The 6,898-nt window shown below is 45.5% G+C and overlaps 1 long non-coding RNA gene across 1 annotated transcript; it reads left to right on the plus strand.

Annotated features, from left to right (window-relative positions):
- The first annotated feature begins 745 nt into the window (after nucleotides 1–745).
- On the plus strand, nucleotides 746–1,451 carry LOC116072798. The gene is made up of 2 exons (XR_004111555.1): nucleotides 746–946; nucleotides 1,126–1,451. It is a non-coding gene; the product is annotated as an uncharacterized LOC116072798 (long non-coding RNA).
- The last annotated feature ends 5,447 nt before the right edge of the window (nucleotides 1,452–6,898 follow it).

Consider the following 6,898-nt stretch of genomic DNA (forward strand, 5'->3'; position numbering starts at 1 on the left):
AGAGGAAACGTGGATGACAGCCATGTGATTAACCCTGACAGCTCAGGCTCACAATGTTCAGCATCAAAGGGACAACATGGGCAGGGTCACATGGAAAACTGTGATGGAGACATCTTCAAATGACCTCAGATATGGACCCGGATATGGGAGCAGCAATGAGGCACTCATACATCATTTCCTAGTTGAACCTTTGCTGGCTAGCACCCTAACTGTTATTGTCACCAACTCCAACACATTATTAAGTACATAGGCTTATTGTGAGGATTGCTGCTGTTGCAATTATGGAGCAAATTGACTCTTTTATAGCACTTTCAAAACATTAAATAATTCTCAGCTGGAAGTGTTACAGGAGCCCCTGGCCATAAAAGCTTGGCACTGGTCTAAACATTTGCTTGAATTAAGAGGAAATGCAATGATATACAGAGAAACGGAAAATTTTGACTAAAACCGGAAAGAGAAAAATTCTCAGTCCCCATGTGCTATAATGTAAGGTCATGATGTGTAAAAAGATATAAAAGCCAAGACATATGTATAGGGATGTTGTTGCTGTCTGCAAGATATGTCGTTTTTCCAACTTCAGGGGCTTCTGGGGGTAGTCCATCTTCACCCCAGCGTGGAACTTTCTGGAGGAATCCTAATCCCTAGGGTGCTCACCACAGCAGGAACCATGAAAGAGGGCAGCAGACAGACAGACGTGAAGGCCTGCCTCGGAGACGCAGGGTATTCTCAGAGTGCGTCACTTCCTGCCTGAGGCCCAGCGTTTCTACCTCAGGCCTAGTCAGTGTTTCACCAATCTTCGTTCATCTGTCGCATTGTCACAGTTTGAGTATGAACTCCCTTTACAGGCTCATGTGCCAGAGTTCTTGGCGCCCAACTGGTGAGACCATTCTGGGAGGTTTGGGAAACTTCAGTACATGCGGCTTAGTTAGAAGAAGTACGTCACAGGGTGGGTCTTGTGCAACACCTTGCCTCACCACTTCCACTTCCTGTAATCCTGTTTTTTCTCCTTGGCCGCCATGATGTGAACTACGTGACTTCTTCACATTGTCTCTGTCATGATGGCTGTACCCTCTGAAACCATGAGTTGAACCTATTTTTTTCTTTCCTTAATGCTGTTCCTGTCAGGTGTTCCGTCCCAATGAGCAAGCTTCAAGAGACGGGGCCCTCGTTACCTGAACGGTTAGACTCCACTGGAAGTTCCAGCCGCCAGTTCCTGCATCTTGCTGCTTCTCCAAGGAAGCTGCAGATCATCACCACATGTTGGAGGGTGCTTGTCTGGAGCTCATGACCTCCACCATGAACACACATCTCCTTCCCCTAACCCCACATCTGCGGTAACTCTGAAGCTTGTCTTTTGTGAAACTTTCCAGACTTACCCCTTCAGGGTTCTTAGTTATGAAATTTAGTTTAGTTGAGTGGCAATAGTTTCATAAAGCCGTTTCTACCCTGGTCTCTGTGTCCATCATGTGTTATCCTCCTGGAGCTATCTGGGAATCTCTCTCTTAACACTCCACACCTATTTTTTGTTAGAGGGTTTGCCTTTACGGGATGCTTGAAGGCATAATCCCCGCCTTCTCAGCCGTTTGGAAAAGAAGCTATCAGGCTGAATAGTTAAGCAGTATGTATGCACACTAATGGGCTTTCTGTTGCTGTGACCAAATGCCTGACAAAAGCAGCTTGAAGGAGGGAGGGTTTTCATTGGCTCACAGTTTGAAGGTACAGTCAGCTGCAGTTGGAAAGGCGTGCCTGCAGGAGCTAGAGACAGCTGGTCTTGTGTCACAGTCAGGAGGCAGAGATGGGTTTAGGTGCTCAGCTCACTGATCTCTCCTCATTTCTTCCAGGATGCCAGCCTATGGGGTTGTACCATCTGTATTCAGCTAGGTTTTTCCTTCTTGGCTAAACTTTTCCAAAAATATCTTCACGGGCCTGCCCATGAATGTGTCTACTAGGTGATTCTCACCCAATCATGTTGGCCATCAAAACTAACCAACAGAATGCTGTGAATGAGAGCGAGCAAGTCCACATCCCTACTGTGAGCTTTACCCACTACCAATCCAATGCACTCATAAAACACTGGCTAAAGACAAAATGGATTACTTGTTGCCATTTCTGAGAAAAGTTATATCTTCTTTCACAGGGGGCTGAGGAGTATGAGAGACTGAGTGAATGATGGTGTGTTCACAAGCCTATCCACTCATTCATTTACCACACATCAACCCATCCATTAACCTCCACTGACTTTCAGCAATCCACCATCTCCACCCACTCACTAACTCCTCACCCATCAGCTCCTCCACCTCACCCATCAACCTCCACCTTACCCATCAGCCCCCCTACCTTACCCGTCAGCCCCTCCATCTCACCCATCAGCCCCTCTATCTCACTCATCAGCACCTCCACCTTACCCATCAATTCCCCCTCCCATTCCCAGTCATCCACCATTTCCCTCCATGCTCATCTCTACTTCCACTTACAAACCTTCAAAATATCTTAGCTCAGAATCCGAGATCAAAGTATGGAAATGAGTGACTTACAGCAGGCCCAGAGGAAGCCCTGGGACAACTTGCCCAGGAACCCTCGGTCCCCAGGCTGCTTCACAGCAAAATGCATTCACTTTGAGTATTCCACCTCACCCTTCTTCACTCTGGAGAGAATTCGTATTCGCCTTTCAAAGCACTTTTGAGGGCTCACTGTGGTAGATGCTGTGGTTGTCACATAGGCAGACTTACATGTACTCATAGGACCTACTCCTCAAGACCTGGACTGGCTAGTGTGGAAAAATACAGGCCCCATCTTTTTGGACAGTCTAGAATCCCTCTTAGGGTACATCACAGTTCCAGAATTTTCACAGGGCTGGTGAAGGTCCTCGTTGAAGCCGCAGTATGGCTCAGTTTCTCTCATTTAATTCTGAACTCTTTACCTCAGTACATATTCCCTTCCAAACATCCTACACCCAGGTCGCAGAGGCGCAGGGGCTGTTTCTTTCGTGTGTGTGTGTGTGTGTGTGTGTGTGTGTGTCCTTTTCGGCCACAGAGAAGCATGAAGGTGCCATGTTACCAGTGTCGTTTAGCAAATTGTCTTAGTGTTGAATTCTTTCTCCTCTTTTTCTGCTTCTGGATTAGTAGACCTATTACTGTAAGTCATGTTAACGTTTTTTGTTTGTTTTCTTTTATGAGAGTTTTGTTTTCTTTTCTGTAGCCCTGGCTGTAGACCAGGCTGGCCTGAAACCCACCTGCTTATACCTCCCAACTGCTGAGATTAAAGCAGAAGGTTATCTCTGCCTAAAGAGTTTCTGTTAGCTCTTTCTCTTTTTTTTTTGGTTGTGTTTACTATTTTTGTAAATAAAGCTTTATTAACACAGAGTGACATTCATTCATTTACATAGTATTCATGCCACATTTGCCCTGTACTAGAGTTGGCCAGTTCTGACAGAGACAGTCTGACCTTCAAACTTGAAATATAGCAAAAAGCTTGCTGATGTCCGCTCTGGACCGAGAGAGCTATGAAGACAGGAACTCACTCTCTTATTTCTGTGTACCAAACATCAGCACCTTACACAGTGCTTGAAAGAGTCTAATCAATATTTGCCAAAAGGATCGAATACATTTGGGAAGATAAGACAAAAACCCAACACTGTTTTCAACACGGAAATCCGATATCATCAGAAATACCTTTATTGTCAATGTTAGAAGTTAAGCTTTTTTTTTTTTTTTTCCTCTTGGAGCAGGAAGTGTGAAGTGTTACCAGGTGGTGGAGGAGATAGCAGGAAGCCGTGGGTGGAAGTGATAAAGGTGGGAAGCTCCTGCTGAGGAAGGAGAGAGGATGTGAACTAAAGCCAGACCCCGTGAGATTTAAATTTGGCTTTCCCACACTGTGAGGTGTGCTCAAGGAGAAGGTGCTCAGTGTTCACCTAGCTTCGTCCCTCTCAATGGGGCTAGAGAGATGACTCGTCACGGAAAAGTACATTCTGCTCTTGTAGACGACCCAGGCCTGGCTCCAAAGGCTCACGGCTGGTGGCTAAAACCACTTGCAACTCTAGTTCCAAGGGATCGGACACGTGTGTTATGTGCAAGGATTCTGCTCTCCACATGTATTATGTGCACTTAGTGCACCTACAGACAAGCAGGCACACATACGTACACACAAACAAAAAGTAAACAGAATTCAAAAAGAAAAATTTGTGGGATCAACTGGGAGATGGGTCAAGCTGTACCTTACGAGGCCGTGGGGTGGAGGGCTGGTGATGTCTGAAACCTTCCAAGTCTTCATTTTACCCTGGCAACAGAGTTCAGTGTTTTCTAGAACCACATCTGATTTGTCAGCAGCCTTTAGGTAGCTTATTGACTTAACATTTCTTCAGAGATGCTAAGAAGCATGTGGTCGCTGACAGAAATGGGGGGCGGGGGGGATTCTGATGGCTTGTGCGCATCTGTCCTGGCTAGGGGCCTTTCCAGTCAATTGTTTTTCATGAAGATGTTTTAAGTAGAGCTTGTCCTGCACTTTAAATGTCCTATATTCTCATCACCTTTCCCAGCAATAAATGGCGACTGCAGTGTCTTCACCTGGTATCCAGCAAACTCTTGCCAATGGAGTCATTTCATGGTGAACTAAACCTAAATGAGAGAGCAATCTGCCTTGAGAGGGGCTGCTGTACACTGTGTCAATGCGCCTCAGATGATTCGCAAAGTATTTATGTATTGTTTCAGAGCCCAGAGACACGGGAGAATCTACCCAGATGGCCTGTAATCCTGTTTCAAAGGCAGGGATAAGGGCTGGAGAGATGGCTCGGTGATTAAGAGCACTTGTTGTTCTTTTAGAGGATCCAATTTCAGTTCCAAGAACCCACCATAACATCTGTTTCAGGAGTTCTAATGCTTTCTTCTGACCAGTAAACATGTGGCATACATTCATGTGGGCACACACATGCATAGACATGTGCGCGCACACACACACACACACACACACACCTACCTTAAAAAAGAGTTCATGGTGGGCCAAGGGTGTGGCTCAGTTGGTACAGTGCTTGTTTTGCATGCATGAAGTCCTGGGTTCAATCCCCAGCATAGTATAAACTGTAGTGTGGTCATGTTGGCCTGTAATTCTAGTGTTGAGGAGGAGGCAGGAGAATAAGAAATTCAAGGTCATCCTCGGCTTCCTAGTGAATTTGAAGTCAGCCTCGTGGACTTGTGTCATGTGTGTCATCGGGACACACGGGCAACAACCTCTCAAAAGGCCGGTTTCAGTGTGGCCTCACTCACCCTTGTCCAGCAGGACACTTAAGATAGTCCAGAAAAGTTGACTGCCTTTTCCTGAGTGAATTCTGGAGAACTGACTCATCATAGATACCAAATGAACTCTCTCTGTGTCTCTCTGTGTCTGTGTCTGTCTGTGTCTGTCTGTCAGTCTCTTCCTTTTTTCCCTTTCATTCATTTCCCCTCCCTCTCTTTTTATGTCTCCTCCCCTCAACTTGAAGAGTTTAGTTAACATTGTCTCATGGCTATGTTTTGCAAAAATCCAGGAACTTTAGTTCTTTTGAGAAAATGCTAATCCTGACCAGCTTCAGCCCCTCTCTCTGACTGGCACAACCTCATAGAGTTGAACAGGACTGTCTCCTTCGGAGAGGGAAAGCAGAAGTGATTGCAGGTCCCGGAAGGCACATCTCACACCATCTGACTTTCACGTGGGCAGCCCAGTCTCCTTCCCATCTGTCTGTAATCCTTTCACATTTGCATAGTCTTTTGGCGCCCGTGGCTGAGGACTTTGATCTAGTCTGTGGCCCTTCTGACTTGTCTGGTATTGATGATTCCTGTCTTCCCTTTCTGCTTTCCCACACCGTTGCTCGCCCTCATCTCACTAAAGCTCTACATAGACTTGTATGTCACCTGTAGATGGCTAATACGTGGCTTTACGTGTCCATTTCTGCATCCTCAGCCTTATGCCGGTGCTGGAGGCTGAGCTCTGGTCCACTGCAGGAGCAGTATGTGCTCTTAACAGCTGAGTCCATCTCTCCAACCCCACCCTGTGCTTCTCATACTGGAGAAACTGAGGCACAGAACCAGGAATATGGCAGATGATTACTATATTGTCATCTACTCATGTATTTCTTTCTTTGTTTAGTTTATCGTGTTATGTAACCCTTTAGCCTTTTGATGTGTGACAGTGAGATGGTATGTGCATATTCATGTGTATGTGTGTTCATACATGTAGGTATGTGTACCTATGCATGTATGTGTATGTGTGAGTGTATTTTTATCTGTATGCACGTGTATATTTTTATAAATGTGTATGTGTGTACATGCATGTATATATAGGTCTGCGTGGGCATATTCTTGTGTGTTTGTGTGCATGCATGTGCATATGTGTATATGTGCGTGCACATGTTAGTATGTATATGTGTGTGCATACATGTGTTTAGATGTATGTGTATACATGTGTACATGTGTGTGCACATTCGGATGTATGTGTATTTATGTACTGCATTTCTTTTCCTTCATGTGCCAAATAGTGGCTTTGACACTTCTGCAGTTGATTTAATTAGTTCAGTTAATTTATTCATCATTTGAGGGGCATATGCAATACATACAAATGAATGCTAATTTGTGAATTAATATTTTAAGCTAAGGCTTTTTGCCCTTTTCAAAAGGAAGTGTGCTTTAATGGCAGTGAAGGTGGAATTCAAGCCCTGAAGCTGCCTTCTCCTCTCACTTAAGCTGGGTAGGCTCCCACCTACCCGCCAGTTTCTCAAGTCTTGAGTGCTTCCGCCCCAGCCACATTTTAGCCCTTAGCAGGGTCACCGGGCACTGAAAAGCCACATTGTTCTTTCCCTTGTTGCTCCCTTTGTTCTTAGCAGGGTCACCAGGCACTGGAAAGCCACTCCGTTCTTCCCCTCGTGGCTCCC

Source organism: Mastomys coucha, unplaced genomic scaffold (genome assembly GCF_008632895.1).
Source record: "Mastomys coucha isolate ucsf_1 unplaced genomic scaffold, UCSF_Mcou_1 pScaffold23, whole genome shotgun sequence".
NCBI classification, from domain to species: domain Eukaryota; kingdom Metazoa; phylum Chordata; class Mammalia; order Rodentia; family Muridae; genus Mastomys; species Mastomys coucha.